The sequence below is a fragment of the Triturus cristatus genome, chromosome 8, assembly GCF_964204655.1.
Source record: "Triturus cristatus chromosome 8, aTriCri1.1, whole genome shotgun sequence".
Lineage (NCBI taxonomy): Eukaryota > Metazoa > Chordata > Amphibia > Caudata > Salamandridae > Triturus > Triturus cristatus.
Window position 1 is genome coordinate 142,256,039 of NC_140591.1, and position 17,601 is coordinate 142,273,639.

The 17,601-nt window shown below is 49.6% G+C and overlaps 1 protein-coding gene across 3 annotated transcripts in view; it reads left to right on the top strand.

Annotated features, from left to right (window-relative positions):
• The window catches only part of ZBTB20 (zinc finger and BTB domain containing 20), a 1,375,461-nt gene that overhangs the window by 90,853 nt on the left and 1,267,007 nt on the right, over positions 1 to 17,601 (top strand). The window lies entirely within an intron of this gene.

A 17,601-nucleotide genomic window follows, 5' to 3' on the forward strand; every position in this document is an offset into this window, starting at 1 on the left:
CCTAAATCCTGTCACTCTCAGAGGCATAAGTCCCTGGCTAGGCCCTACCGCCTAAAACTCCTGCGTGGATTCTCCAGCTCTGCTTTACCCCACTGGCCAACTGACCAGAAAATGTTCCCTCCCTCACTTAAGTATCCCTAGGTCAGGTGACCTCTATCCAAGGCGGCAACAGTAAAAACCACACCTCCCTTCTAGAAGGTTCCAGCACATTCCAGGAGCTTCACCATTCTACCTATGGGACAAAAAAGGCGGGCTGGTGTCGCAACATTGTTGTGGGGTCCCAGCCAGCTCCTGGCAGCTAGGGTGCTACTAGTAAAGACCACTCTGCAGTAGCAGGGGCCTGTGGCAGCCATCTTGGGAGAAAGAAACACCTGCACCTAAACACTGGTTATTTGATCTAACATGCATTAAAAAACGAAAACATTCAGGGAAAAAGGGCCAAGTCCAACACCCTCATTCGCCAAGACTTGCACAACGCCACAGCTCCTATCTCAGAAGCGGACTGAAAGAGCAAGTAACCCACCTACGAGTCCACACAAAGGAATTACACAGAGAAGCCGAGGAACCCGAAAATAGGTCACGGCGCAACAACCTCCGCCTGGTGGGATTCTCGGAAGGGGCCGAATGAGACCAAATGGCGGCCTTCCTTGAAAACTGGCTGACATCATGGATGCCCAGAGATGCGCTGTCACCATGGTTCGCTATTGACCCGCCCACCGATCTCTTGCGCCTAAACCACCTCCTGGTGCCACACACCCCCCCATCATTGCCAGAATTCTAATTTTTAAAGATAGAGATGATATCCTGAATGCGGCCCGGGCCCAGGGCGCCCTGAAGTTCCAGAATCAAACCATAATGATTTTCTCAGATTACACTATGGAAGTTCAGGCCCAGCGGCGCTCTTACACAGAAGTCAAGCAGAAACTTCACAACTTGGGCCTCCAATACAGACTTCTCTTTCCAGCCAGTCTCCGAGTTGTATTCCAAAACAAAACACATTTTTTTGAGTCTCCGCAATCAGCCTGGACCTGGATAACTGAAGAACGACCCCGTTCAGGTCCGCTCTGTATCCTCGCCTGGGTTGTCCAGATCACAAATACCTGGTCCTCCATCCCCCAAGCAACGCAGGAGATGCACACAATCACGTAGGGGCTGGGGAGCACGGAGGGAGGCTTCTGAATTGCCTGGTGCAACAGTCTGGGGACCAGGTGCCGCCACCGTCCCATTGGGCCTCCCCCCCCTGACATCAGGATGGCTCTACGGATAACCTATTCTCCGCACGGAGTCCCTCCAAGACTTTAGATCCGACAACCACAGACTCGGATCTCTACAGAAGTCCTGCGATTTAATGTATCAACACCACCATTGAGAGGCGGACCAGGGAGGGCCCATCGGGAAAGAGACATGGGAAACATATCCCACGGAAGTACACTACTTAGAGTTACCTGCCATTGCTAACATTATATCCGATATTATGGAGGGGTCCAACACGCAGCTCTTTTTGGTTTAGTTTCACAAGTTATGTTTTATTATGCAGGGCGACAGATGCTTCCGTTACAGAAATATAGGGTGGGGGGGCAGGGTGGGGAGGGTTAGGACCGTTGTCCTCCGTCTAGTTTTATGTTGGGATTTGCTAATGTTTCCCTTTCTCATTGTTTGCAGCACCTCGACACTTGATCACCACGTAAGCGCTGCGACCACGCCCCTCACAGGAAGAGGACCACAATTGCACCCTCCCACAACACAGCACCAATCCCCCTGGGGATTCCCTGCCCCGTGTCCCATCCAGTCCCACACACCGGGTATAATGCGAACATCCACTAAGGGTAAGCCCCTCCAAATTTTATCTTGAAATGTGAATGGATTGCAAGACCGCATTAAACGGACAGCAGCCCTTAAATATGCCCAAAGACATGCCCCTGACATACTTCTATTCCAGGAAACCCACCTCCTTGGAACTCAGTGCCCCTTCCATTCAAGATATGGCTTCAATAGGGTGTGGCACTCTGGGTTCGAGTGATGGTCACGAGGGGTTGCAGTCCTGCTATGAAGAGGCCTTCCTTCCACACCCAACCCCATTACTACAGATCCTCAAGGCCGGTTTGTTGCCGTATCCGGGACGCTGGAGGGGAACACCCTGAACTTGGTATCCATATACACCCCACCAGGTACGCTCGCCACCTCTCTGCGCCACCGCACTGACATTATCACTGCCCTATCCATGGGCCAGACGGTGATAGGGGGTGACTTTAATGAGGTCATGACACCAATTCTCGACACGACTGGCACACCCACTCCCGCTAGGATGGCGAACGCAAAGAAGCTGGTTGACTGGGTGGCTGCCCTGGACCTGTGCTATTTCTGGAGAGTCTGGAACCCCCACAGCTCTCAATACACACGTACCTCAGTGGCACATCACATGATCCTCGTGCCCCCCTCTGAGTGCCAGAGAGTATCAATCATTGCCGTCCTCCCCTGGGGAATCTCAGACCACTCAGCCCTACTTTTACACTTAGGCAAAACCCCTGATACGCCTCGCCCACTGTGGCGGCTAAACGCTTGGTTCCTGCTGGACAAGGAGGGCAGGAAAGTGATAGAGGAGGAGCTACGCCAATATTTCCTCGCTAAACTGGGATCGGTCCCCTCCCCGAGCACCCTGTGGGAGGCAAGAAAAGCCACCATCCAGAAAGCAGCAAAAAGTCAGGTCCAAGGGCGTTGGCTGGCCCAGACCAGCCCCCTAACCCTTCTTGAGGCGCAAGCAATACGGATGAAACAGCCCCAGACGCGCGCATATCCCAGCAGGCACAACACTCCCCGAATTTAGCCCACTAGAGGCTCAGGTCATGATGGGAACCCTGGGGAAGGGAGGGGTATCCCGGATATACCGTACCCTGATTAATAATAGCCCGACAACGCTCACCCCACTCAGGGCCTAGTGGGAGGGAGGGTTGGGCCCTCTAGAGGAAGAGGACTGGCGCAACACCCTTATGGCCCCTAAAACCACTACAACTTCAGCCAGACTCTGCCTAATCCAACTATATTACTTACACGCTGCCTATCTCACCCCAAAGTGCCTTTTTAGAGCGGGCATATGCCCCTCTTCCAGCTGGACGCGCTGTAACCACGAACCGGCAGACTTTTACCACATGACCTGGACCTGCCCACGCCTTGCCCCATACTGGGCTGCAATAGAGTCTGAGCTCACACATATCCTGGGCTGGCAGGTTCCCCACGACCCCCTACGGCTCATTTTCGGAGCAATGGACAGCCTAGATCCAGATCTGACAAGGTGTTCCTGAGGACAGCTATTGCGGTGGACAAACGTGATATTGCTGCGACATGGGCACAGCCTAAGCCTACAAGCATATCTAGGTGACGCAGAGGAGTGGAGTGGTGTGCCACACAGGAAAAACTCCTATGAGAGGCCCGGGGATGCCCTACTAAATACCAAAGGGTCTGGTGCAAATGGACAAATCAGTTAGATTGATTAGATCGACACTCGCTAATATCTACAAATGTACTGTCCATGTGCTTTGGTTGTAGACCGATACGCTTACCTGCACCTTACCAATGCAAATGTACTCTGAGATGTCATGAAATACTGATCAAATGTGTTATGCTTCTATTTGTACCACCCCACTCTTCAAAGCCCCACTCCACTCAATGACACCCCACTCAACTCTATGCGACTCCACTCTATGACATGCCAGTTCTCTCTACGGTTCCTCACTCTACGTCCCTCCACTCTAAGATTCTGTACCACATGCAACTCAATGAAAAGCCACTCCACCCTAGGTTACACCACTCCACTCAACGCCACTCCACTCTACATGCCACACAACTCGACAACAGTCCACTCTACTCTACCCCATGCCACTCCACTCTACGCAACTCCGGTCTACATCACTCCACTCTAAGGCATTTGTACAACATGCCACTCTAATCTACTGTATGTCACACCACTACACGTCTGTACTCAATTCTGTGACCCTCCATTCTGTGCCACTGTAATTCACTGCCACTCTACTCTATGGCACACCACTCCATTCTATAACACACCACTCTACTCTGTGATACACCTCTACACTCTTCGACACTCCACTATATGACGCTCCGAAACATTGTACTCCACTCTGTGTCCCTCCACTCTACAAAACTGTAATCCTACCTATGACACGCCACTCTACCTTACAAGACGCCACCCACTCTACGACACTTCACTCTACTGTGACATGCCACTCCCCTCTACCACACTCCACTCCACTCTATGATATGCCACTCCAGTATATGCCACTCCACTCTACAATGTCCCACTTTACTCTATGCCATCCCACTGTACTCCATGGCACTCCACTCTCTACTCCTCCACTCTAAAACACTCAACAACAATCTACTCCTCTCTACGCTCCTCCACTCTATGACACTGTGCTTCACTCTATACCACACTGCAACACTCTACTCTATGCCACTCTAGGACACGTTAACCCATTTGACTCAACGATACGACCCTCCAATCTATGCCACTCGGCGATACGTTATAACTCTATATGCCACAACACTCACTGACACAACACTGTGTGTCACACCACTCTCCACTATTCCACTCTACCCCACTCCACTGTACGCCCCTCGATAAGACACGGTATGGCATGCCACTCTAGGACATAAAACTTCACTCTACAACACTCCACTCTACACCACTGTACAATATGCCACTCCACTCTACAACCATCTACTTCACTCGACCATATGCTATTCCATTTTACATCCCTCCACTCTAAGACTGTACAACACGCCATTCTAATATGACACTCTACCCTACAGCTCCACTCCACAACACTCTACGCCACTCTAATTCAGTCTGCGATACTTTGACATGGGAATCCACTCTTACATGCCACTCTACTCTACAACACTCCACACAACTCCACTCTGACACGCCACTCTATTTTACCACACGCTAATCCACTCTACGACATCCACTAAGCTCTACACCACTCCACTCTACACCCCTCCACCCTAAGGCACTGAGAGACAATGTATTTCACACTACGCTCAACTTCGCTCTTCTCTGTGCCACTCTATGACACTCTACTCAACTCTGACACTCCACTCTATGCCACTCCACTCTGTCTCTCCACTGTGTGCTGTGATACTGTTTGCTACAACACTGTATGCCACGACAATCTACAACATGACGCTCTATGCCACTCCACTCTGCGCTGTTTCCCCTGTACACCACTCCACTCCATGCCCCTCCACTCTCCTCACTGGAAGCTTCTTTACGACATGCCACTCTATGACATGACAATCCACTCTATGACATGCCACTTTATTCTGTGACACTCCACTCTACTGTATGACACAACAATACGTCGCTGAACTATACGCCACTGCACTCGACCGTATTCTACTCTACCTCATTCTACTCTACCCTTCACTCTACCCCACTTCACTCTAAGCCTCTCTTCTGTACTCCACCCTATCTAAGCCACTGTACTCTATCCCACTTCACTGTAGTCTACTTGACTTTACACTACTTCACTCTATGCCACTCAACTCTACGCTACTCTACTGTATGCCACTCTACCCCATTTCATTCTACCCCAGTTCACTCTAGTGTACCCCACTTCACTTTACCCCACTTCACTATATCCCACTTCACGCTATCCCACTCTACTCTTCCCCACTTCATCCTATCCCACACTACTGTTCCCCACTTCATTCTTGCTCACTTTACTCTGTCCCACTTCACTCTGCCCCACTTCACTCTACCTCACCTCATTCTTAGGCCACTCAACTCTACAACACTCTACCACACTTTATCCTACCCCACTTTAATCTACCCCGCTTCACTATACACCACTTCACTCTATGCCACTCTACCCTACCCCACTTCACTGTACCCCACTCTACTGTATCCCACTCTACTCTAGGCCACTCTGCTTTTCCCCCACTTCAATGTTACGCCACTCTACTGTACTTCACTCTACACCACTCTACTCTACCCACTCTACTCTACCACACTCTACCTCACTTCACTGTATGCCCACTCTACTCTAAGCCACCTCCAAAGCTGTGTGGTCTTCGTGCACTAAGGTGTCTGGTAGTGGTAGCAATCTGTTCGCCAGGACCTTCATCCAAGGTCTTGCAATACAGATTCAGCATTATGAGCAGCATGTAGGTCCACACATCTAAAGGGTCACAGTTCGGCTTTGGGAGAACTACTATGATGGCCTTGCAAGGCAGTGGGTTTGTTAACGGCCATTTAGATAAAATCAAGCTCATAGCAGTCCTGCGATACGCCCAGAGACACAATCCTGACATCCTCTTACTCCAAGAAACTCACCTCCTGGGCGATCTCTGTCCATTCCTTGCCAGATACGGCTTCAACAGGGTCTGGCACTCCGGCTTCATGAGGGGCTCCCCTGGGGTTGCGATCCTACTAATCCCCTTTGTGCTTTCCCGGGTTCTTAGGGACCCTCTTGGGCCTTTTGTCGCCCTCTCCGGATCCCTAGGCGAAGGCACCCTACTCCCCTTATATCCCAAACGCTACTCACGCACAGACATTGCAGTGCTTAGGCACCACCCTTGCCTCGATGCCCCCGGGTCTGACACTCATAGGGGGAGACTTCAATGCTGTAATGCAACCAACTCTTGATGCCACGGGGACTCCCACCCCCGCTCGCACCTCTCAGGCCAAACTTCTTGCTGACTGGGCCGCGGCCATGGGTCTCTGCGACATCTGGCGGCTCTGGGACCTGCGAACGTCCCTTTATACCCACACATCTGCAGTGCACCGCAGTCACTCTCGTATTGACCTGTTATTCACACCCGCCCCAGAGTGCACACAGGTTTGAGACATAGCCATCCTTCCTCGTGGCATCTCCGATCACTCGCCACTGCTCCTGACCATGGGGGGGCGTCATCCACCCCCGCCGTCTGATGCTGCGAATGAACGAATGGTTCCTTCAAGACCGCAAATTCAGAGAGGCTCTCCAGGCCGATGTGGAAGGATACTTCCGTGAAAATCAATGCTCCGTCCCATCTCCAGGTACCTTATGGGAGGCGGGCAAAGCCACAGTCCGTGGGCACGCCAAGAGTCGCCTCAAGGCCCAACGGGCGACCAGGGATAGCAGGCTCACGCTCCTGGAGGCCCAAACTGCCCGTCTGGAAGCAGCCACCAGTAGCTCATCCGACGACTCCCACTTGTGCCAATTGGCACTGGTGAGGGACGAGATCAAACAGATCTCGCTGGACTCAGCGACCCTCCTTTGGAGGTCCTCTGTTGCCCGTGTCTACGAATGGGGCGAAAAAAATGGGAAGCTGTTACATAGGTTGATGACCTACCCCCTATCATCTCGGATCATTCCCGAGATCCGTGACTCGACCGGTCATATCCACCGCGCTCTTCGAGCCATAGCACAAACCTTCGCAGACTACTACTTCCAACTCTACTCCTTCCGTGGCCCTGAATCCTCCCTTGCTGACTTAATCGGCAGAGCAGGCTTCCACCTTCCCGCATTATCAGCAGTCGAGTCCGATGGGCTGGAGGGCCCGATCTCTCACAAAGACATACAGGGAGACATTTCGCTGGTCGCAATTGGCAAGACTCCAGGCTCGAACGGTTACCCACAGGAATATTATTCTGCCTACAGAGACATTCTCACTCCTCACTTGGCCGTACTGTACGAAGAAGCTATCGAAAAAGGCTCCTTCCCTTCATATACGGAAACAGCCACCATAGTCCTCATTCCTAAGACGCAATCTCCCTCTCTGCGCTGTGCAGACTATCGCCCCATCTCCTTGATTAACACGGAGGTCAAAACTTTTGCCACAATACTCGCCCAGCGCCTCAAACCCTACCTTGAGCAATTGGTCCACCCAGACCATTGCGGGTTCATGTCAGCGCGAGGCACCCGGCACTGTCTTCGGCGCCTCCACGTGGCTTTGGCTAACCGGCACATCCTCTCCCCGTACTTGGCACTTCTCTTAGTCGACTTCGAGAAAGCCTTTGACTCGGTCGACTGGGGCAACCTTGGGGATGTCCTGAGGGTTCTGGGCCTGGGCCGCAAGTTCTGTCATATGGTACGGGTTTTATACTCCAAACCCACTGCACGGTACAAGTCAATGGGGTCCTCTCCTATAGGCAGAGGGACACGGCAGGGGTGTCCCCTCCCAGCCCTTCTTTTTGCCCTGGCCATGGAGCCCCTGGCCAACTTCGTGCCAACACTCAGATCTGGGGTTGGTGCTGGGGGGTCTCTCACGAGGACAAGATATCGCTCTATGCGGACGATGTCCTGTTGTTTCTCGCTGACCCAGTGCATTCTGGCCCTCGTTACCTGCAACCCCTGCGTGCTTTCAAACAAATCTCTGGTATGCGGCTGAATCCAGCCAAGTCCACACTGGTCCCCCTGCACTTGTCCAGTGACTGTTTTGATTGGCAGTCCACTATTCCTATCCACCGGCAGACATTCAAATACCTGGGGATATGGGTTGCTCTGCTGCCGGACTTGGCCTGGGCTCTTAACATCACCCCTTTAGTCACTAAAACCAAGCAGGACATGTTGAAATGGGGACGCTTACCTCTTAATCCACTGGGGCGAATAGCCCTATTTAAAATGATGATTCTCTCTCGGTTTCTCTATATTCTCCAGAATATTCCGCATCACGTTCCCTGCTCCTGGTTTCGAGGCCTTGATAGTCTTGTCGCAAAATTCCTATGGAGTGGTCAACGCCCCCGAATGGCCCTCCGCCAGTGTAAAATCCCTCCCTTTGATGGCGGCATGGGACTCACAAATCTCTACCTGTACTATTTGGCAACCCGCCTTCAGGTGGTCATTGATTGGTTCAACGCTGGTTGGTCCGACCCGGCCTATAGACTTGAACTCAACGATCTGGGCCTCTCCGACGTCCAAGCCATGCTATATGGCTCCCCTATTCCTAGGGATCTCCCTACGGTGACCCGTGCTGTTTTCTCGGCCTGGGGCGCTTCCCTGCAACACACTCACTGGCATAATAAGCAATCCCAATAAACGCCGCTTTGGCGTGGTACATGGCTTCGAGAGGTGGGGCGCTTAGCAGGCTTTCGATACTGGGACCTTATTGATATCTCACAATTGGGGGTACATATGGACTGGCGATCATATTTGCTCCTTTTCCGACTTGCAATCCAAGTACGCACTCCATCCCTCTCAATTCTACAGATATTTGCAGGCCCGCCACGCCCTAGACACACACATCAAGCCTGGCACTTCACTACCAGAACATAGCCCCCTTGAGGCTCAGGTCATGATCGGCAACCTCGGAAAAGGTGGGGTCTCCCTTATTTATCGCTCCCTAACTAATAATGGTCCTGCATCTCTCGGGCACGTGAGGCTCAGGTGGGAGGCATGGCTGGGCCCGCTGGAGGACGAGGATTGGAGAGATGCAATGCTGGCACCCCGAACTATCACTGCTTCGGCCAGGCTCCGCTTGGTCCAGCTCTACTATCTGCATGCCTCCTACCTTGCCCCCAGTCACCTCCACAGAGCGGGCCTTATCTCCGCCCCTTGTCCGAGGTGTGGCTCGGATCCCGCGGATTTCTTCCACATGGTTTGGTCATGCTCCCATATTGCCCCCTACTGGACCGCCTTGGAGGCAGAACTTGCGGAAGTATTGGGATGGGAGGTGCTACACAACCCATTGTACATCCTTCTAGGCATTACTGACGGTATGGATGGGTCCAGGGCGGACAAGGCATTCCTGGGTACGGCGCTAGTATTGGCCAAACGCGACATAGCAGCTGCATGGAGGAACCCCACCCCGCCCTCTTTGGCTAAATGGCCCGGGGAGTGGATTGGTGTGCCGTGCAGGAGTGGCCGTTGTTTGAGGCCAGGGGTTGCCCGGCCAAACACCGGAAAATCTGGGGCAAGTGGTGTTACAATGTTCTACCTTAGGGAAAGAGATCACTTCAAACATACTTGTTGTATTTGTACTCTGTGATGGACTTCATATGTTGCACCAATGCCTGACATGTAGTATTGTTTGCTGGTATTTTTCTTTACTTCCTTCAAAATCAATAAAATTGATTATCAAAAGAGAAAAAGTTGGTTTGTGTTGTGTGCAGTTTGTAAACTTCCAGTAATTTGGGTGTCAGGACAGGACTGTAGGTGGAGTAATATTCTATCTGGAGACTGTTGGTGCCCTGCGTTTTACTACGGGTAATTTGGAGCATAGCCAACTGTAGCTCATCAAGCTGAAGAGGAGCGTTAAGGTCAGCCCCCGAAGCACGTTGAGCAGAGACAGTGGGACTTTCTGAAGGTAGTCATGTATAGTGAAACTGGAGGGTCCCAGTACAGCCGCAAAGAGGAAGCTATAAAAGCTGATGAAGAACGCATTGATGTTGCTCTGTGTATTAAGAAATATGCCATCAGCCGCTTGTATCGCACTCATTGGGGGGGCGCGAGTATTTGTTATGAACGAGCCACACCAACAACCTACCTACACGGTCCCCTTCACCAAGCAGCCGGGCAAGGTAGTGGCTATAGTCAAGCTGCCCCAGTCTGTGTTCCAGGTCTGAGTTCCCGCTGCAGCTGTAACAGAGAATCAAGCCGAGCAGGGGACCCACCTCCAGGCTACGAATATCCCGCTCCTTGGCCAATAATTTCCTGTGCAACATCTGCTGGATACCCAACGTGGTAATAATGCAATGCCCCTGTATCACTGCCTTATGAGCGTCCCATGAGGTCGGCCGGTCCGAGGCGGAGCCGTCATTTAGCTCGAAGTACTCAGCTAAGCGTTCGGCCAGGCTCTCTCGAAACGAGGGGTCAAGGAGTAAGCCAGTCCGCAGTCACCATGTCGGGATGTTGGAGTCAGCTCGGCCCCACCTCAGCGAGAGCAAGAGGGGATAGTGGTCCGAGAGCGTATGTTCCATTTGAGGGATTGAGGAGATAAGAGGCGCTACAAAAGAAACATGTCTATGTGGCTATGTAATGTGGCTATGTACACCGTGAACGGGGGAATAAAAAGAGTATGTTCAATGTTGGAAGCATCATGTGTCGCAAACCCCATTGTGAATCAACCATTTTCCTAGGTGATTAGTCACCCTGCGACAGGTTGTCCCCACAAAGGGGGGGCATCGAGCGGTCTTTTATTTTTTTCTTTTGATTTTCAAAAAAACCTTTATTTAAACAATATGCACAGTATAATTACATAATTACCACAAATTCAGAAGATAAGGCACATCAATACATTACAGCACAGCAGAGATAATTGCACGTCCGTGTGACAATAGAGACAATGCCATGAAAAGTTGCCAGAGACTCATTAAGAGGGGGCAAGAGCAAGCGCTCAGGAGGGAACATCAAACACAGAGGGAGTAGGCAGTGGGAGTGGGAGGCTGTGGATCCAAAGGGACCAGCTTATGGACCAACATAGCGGGGAGCGCGGGAGAGGTCGCTGATTGCTGAGAGTCACGGCTTGAGAGATAGGTGACAAGTGGGCCCCATATATCCAGTGGATGGGTTTTGGCTGGCAGGAGATCCCAGAACTCAGACAGGAGGGTATGATAGCGAGATGCGTCTTCAAGCCAGAGCGGCACCTTGGGCACGGGCCTGCGGCCCCAACACATGGAGACTGCGCCTCGCCAGAACCATCAGCATGGCAGTCAAACGACGGGAGGTGTCTGGGCAGAATTTAACGAAGCCCAGGAGACAGATCGTGGGGTTACGTTGGAGTGGTGAAGAGGTGAATTCGGAGATAATTGCACAGACCTCCCGCCAATATGCCGAGACTCGGGGGCATAACCAGCTGAGATGAGCAAGATCGGCTGCGGGCGCGGAGCAGCGCAGGCATCTATCACTGGCCACAAGGCCTAATCTGTGGAGTTGGGCGGGAGTGCGATAGAGTCTGTGTATATATTTGAAGTGTATCAGACGCAAGCGGTAGTTGGGGGAAAGGCGCTTAATCTGAGTGCAACAGTACAGCCAATCCGCTTGAGAGATCTCAATTCCCAGGTTCTCGCCACATGCAATGCGCGCCCGATCGGTGGAAATGGAGGAAGCCGCTAGTGTGTAAGCATAGATCTTAGTGACCAATTTCTTTGGCGAGTGAGAGGCGTAAAGCATATCAAGAGAGGCCAACGATGGGGGGGGGGGGGGTTTGGGGAAAAGTAGGATGAAGCTTTCTGCAGGATGCCCGAAGCTGGTAAAATAACAGAGTGTCCATGGGGCCAGCGTCGGGAGCAAGCGAGGAGAAGGTCTCCCCAGGGTAAAGATCCGAAAATGTGAGAAGGCCAAGGCGAGCAGCGTGTTTAGCCATCCCTGACGACTGGAGTGACAGGAAAGCGGGGTGGTGGGCGATGGGCATGGTGCCTGCTGAAAGCAAATCCGAGCCGGAAATCTTACGAATACCAGCGTAGGGTCTCGACCGTATCGATCTCAGTGCGTTGAAGCTTCGCCGGGGCGAAAAGTGCAGTTGTGAGCGGCCACGGGGTAGCAAGGTCAGCCTCCACCGCCACATGCGGTTGGAACGGAGTAGGGTGGAGCCAGAAATGAAGAAAACTGGCCTGAGCGCTGAGAGCATAGAGCTTAAAATCTGGGGCTCCCAGCCCACCACACGACATCGGAAGGGTCAGAATATTATAAGCAATCCTGGGTTGTCGTCCCACCCAGACCACAGTGATGAGCAGTGAGCGGACCTTGCGAAAGAAATGCATTGAGCGGTCCTTGTCCACAATGAGAATGCAATTAATGTCGCCACCCCAATTTAAAGGAGTGCAGGGATTGGGCAGTAGGGCCAGCATGAGCCTATCCATGAAGGCTAGGTGGCCTACATTGGGGGCATAAACAGCTACCATCGCCAGAGGGCTGCCATCCAGCCACTCCTCGACGGCAACATACCTGCTGTCTGCATTAATCGTGTGGGTGTCTGCGACAAAGGGAGCCACCTGGGGCAACCCAGATGAGGATCCCTCTTGACGTAGGTCGAGTGAGTGGTACCGTAGACCTGTCCTTTTCACTTTGCATGTAATTTGAGGAGTTCCACCTTGGTCTGGTGTGTCTCTTGATGATATGCCACCTATATGTGCCAGTGTTTCAGGTAAATGTGGATGCGGTGGCACCAGTGCTTAATTTGTAATAAAATATGTGCCCAGGCCTTTCTCAGGGGGCCACTACAGCGTTAACCACCCATTGCCACTGCCAGCGCTGCCAAAGACAAAACGTATGCAACTACTAACCACAATGCTCCTAGAAGTGGGATATTTCAGACTATTTCAGCCACCTCTAGCGATAAGAAAGGCTCGGGTGGCAGGAGTTGATAGTTTTTCATAACAGACTGTCATAAGTGTCGGTGTTCACAAGTAAGTGCTGGTGCCGAGCACTGGAATCCACCAACTCAAATTAAGCACTGGGTGACGTTTAGCCGGAGTGACGGCACCCCTCACATTCTACACCCCTGTACGCCACTCCACGGCACTCTCTGCCGCTTCACTGTACGCCGCTTCCCTGTATGCCACTGTACTTTAGTCTGCACTACTCTACTGTATGCCAGTGTACTCTATGCCAATGTCTTCTACTGCACTCTGTGCATTCCTACTCTGCACTACTGTACTCTACGCCGCTGCACTCTGCCATTGCGCTCTACTGTACGCCACTACAATTTATGCCACATTACTTCGCTCCACTCTACTCTAGGCCACTGTGCGCTATGCATCTGTACTCTATGCCACTGTGCTGTTCCACACTATACTGTGTGTCACTGCTCTCTACAGCACTCTTCTCTACCCTGCACCATTCAACTCCACTACACCCTACCCCACTGCACTAAACGCCACTCTACTTTATGCTACTGTACTCTGCGCCACCGTACTCGACTCTGCAATTCTGTACATATGCCACTGTACTCTGTTCCACTCTACTCTAAGCCACTCTTCTCTACGCCACTCTAAGCCACTCTACTCCACCTCACTGTATGCCACTCTCCTCAACTCTACTCTGTGCTACTTTACAGATTCTTCGCCATGCCACTCCACAGGAAATTACCGACAAAGTAGCGCTGTAGTATTGAAATATAAAAAACAAGTTCACATATAAAACAATTAATACTAAAATACACAACATTATATAATTGGCCACCAAGTTTAACCATTAAAAAAACCCATAGAAATTCAATGGAAAAAAACAAATGTTGAAGACAAGTTATCGTTAGGAAATGTGAATTTTTACATTTATATATAAAACAAACAAACTACACAAGTATTGGAAATTCCAAAGTTTTAGTTATAACTTACAGTTATAAATTGTGCTCCACCCAAAACTTAATATAACTTGCGCACCTGCGTACACAGTATTGTGTACAGTAGATAGTCTTAATGAACTAGATATTGATTGTTGTGCTTTTTGCATCATGGCTGCCTTAAAACATTTATTATTGAAGTATATTGGGCTTTGGTTACCTCGCCTGGCTAGGGAACTTAAATCACTTGATCAAAAGTATTTATGCCACACTTAGTCCCAGGGTTGCTGGATCTAAGCCAGATTTTCTGAGTCCCTGTTAAAATGTGGTGCTTTTACATGCAATGTGTGTACATTTATCTTACAACTATGTCCTAAAAAGCTGCCATAGATCCTTCCCAGCAGCACCTACATTGACTTTCCTTTGTCTGAAGGAATTAGGGTTACAGCCTCTGGTTATATTAGTATTTTTATTCCGTTTCTTCACAGAGAGGCAGGTAACAACCTCTCGGAAGATAAAAAGATAAAGGAAAACAATGAGGTCCTCATACCATTTTGAAAAACATTGGCATAATATGACTGTACAAAATCCTTTAATGTACAGTGTTTTCCCTTTACCAGCAAGAAAGGGAAAGACTGAGTCAGATACAATAATACATAAATGAAAAGGAACTTACTGTTAAATATTGCTGGACATTTCTTTCATTTCTTTAATGTTCACCTTCAGTTGAAGGAGTCAAGAAATCAAAGAAGGAGTGCAATCGAGATAATTTGGCATCATATAATTTTCTAAACTCCTGTAGGTCTATTTTTGGATTAGTTGATAGAAGCACTGTCAATCTCACCATAGGACAAAAACGCCCTCTCCTAACCATATGCAATTAACTTCTCCCGCGCACGTCTTTTCAGCTTGGAGAAAGCCTTTTCGGCTATTTAGGCATCCAGCTGGCCATCACATAATTCTAAACCCTGGTCAACGAGATCCATAATCTAAGGCCATTTTTATTACGTAATTGCCTTTACTTAGCCTGTATTTTCTTCTCCAGGTGCGTATATTCCGCAGTGCAGTGCATGATATGTGTTACTTTTTTTTAAATGCGACCAAATGCTTGGCACTGTCACAGTTGTCCATGCCTTAATTATGAAAATGATATATTTTGCTATTTACAATGAATAATCTATTATGAATGTCACAAAGCAGGTTATTAATTTGGGCAGTAGGAACTCTTGCCACCTTAATAGACAGACCCTGGTTAGGGCTCAACACAAGACCCATTGAAACTTTGCTGAACCCCTACTAGCATGCAGCAGTCCATACTCAATAGAATTCTGTGTTAAGTTCAAACAGTACAAACAAGTTTAAAGTCAAGAAAACAACACAATAAAATTCTAATATCAGTTTAGAAAAATAGAAACACATTTGCTAAAAAAAAAAAGACACCGAAACAGTTAGTTCAGTTCAAAAGCTTTGTTTAAATAACAGAGTATACATATAAATGCAATAAAACGCATACGTTTAAAAATGACATACAAATAGTACATCAAGCAGTCTACTGTATCTACCATGAATTAAAAGACACAGGGCTCCTGGTGTGCGTGCCATCAAAACTGCGTCATCCACGTACGTCAAGGAGCCTTTCATTTTGGGAGCATCAGGGGTTATATTAGTTAAAAACAGATGGAGATTATTTATGTACAAGATAAATAAAAGCAGTGCCAGAACACACCCTTGTCTGACACCTCGAAAGACTCCTGTATCGGGGGTTACCTCCCCGGCTGTAGATATTCAACCCCTGTCCTTCATGTCTTCATGCAGGTACACGAGAAAGTGCACTAGACCCTCCTCCAAACCCTGTAACAGCAGGATTGACCACAGCTTTAACAGTCAAACGCTGTGGTCAAATCCATATCAGCCATATACAGGGGGGATTGTTTCGCGACAGTGTGCTTTCCAATAATTAGGGACAAATTTAGACACTGTTCTTTTTTGCTAACTCCATTTCTGAACCCATATTGACACGAGTACAATATGGGAATGTCTCCAGCCCATTCTCAAATTCTGTTATAGAGAACTCTCCCAAGGAATTTTACCTTGGTATCAACCAGGGAGATGGGTCTATAACAACAACGATTGGCACTATTATAGAGGTGGTCCAGGTGCGGAGTAACAAGGAGTGGGCCAAGCCATTAAAAACATTCACCCATAGGGGTTCCCAAAACTCAGGGTTGTACTTAATGTGGTCAATTGGGACTCCATCTGAAGACGCTGCCTTGCCACCAACACTGGTTAATAGTGTCTACTACCTCACTTTGACCCATCTGAAATTCCCCACAGTAGAGGTGCTTGGCGCCTGGATGGAAGCATAGATTTTGGTAAAATTAGCCACCCATGCTTCGCTAGTGATGTGACAGGTAATAGCAGTGGCTTCATGGCTCAAGCGCCTCATATAAGTAACTTCTCCCCCAAATATTTACTGTTACATGTTGCTGCTGCCTGCATTAGTGTATCCCATTGGAGTTGCAACACTTCCCTCTTTCTCCTGGAGCTACCCTCCTTATATTCTTCACAGCAAGGTGGACCTTCAAAGGGGTCCCTTGGCGTGCTTGTGAGTGTCTTACGTAATAGGCGATTGGCCGCGGAGCATTTCCAGTTAAACCACCTAGGGTTGGCAGCTGGGGTACTGGATGAATGTAGTAACTTCTTCCAAGGGGTCCCTTGGCGTGCTTGTGAGTGTCTTACGTAATAGGCGATTGGCCGCGGAGCATTTCCAGTTAAACCACCTAGGGTTGGCAGCTGGGGTACTGGATGAATGTAGTAACTTATCACAAATATTCAGGTAAAGTGAGGTAAAAGCCTGAACCACTTCAGGCTCTGGGCCATTATCGGACAAACAATTCTCAACCAAACTTGGGTTCCTTACAAACTGCTCTCCACTCACAGGCCATGGTTGCTTGCAAATTAGTAGCACCACACTCCACCCTAAATATGGGTTTGGGCAGCAAGGCTAATACCACCTCAATGGAGTTATGATCGCCATGAGTGGAGGGAAAAACGTTCCCTTGGAAAATTAACCCAGTCATGTAAAAAGAAAGGAAAAGATAATCAATTATGGAGGAACAACCTCTGCCCCTATAAGTGGGTATTATGTGATCAAGTTCACCAACGCCATCCATACCATCTATTAAATCCTGGGTAACCAGACAGTGCAACAACTCAAAGCCTCTAGATTCGGTACCCATCCTTGGTTTAGTTGAAGAGATCCAAACATCTCAGGTAAAAGTGGGTAAGGAGCTAATGCTGGAAGTAAACCTCATATTAAAATCTCCAGCAAAACCCGGCTGAGATACCTTTAATGGCAACTTCTGTCTGCAAAAATGAAATATA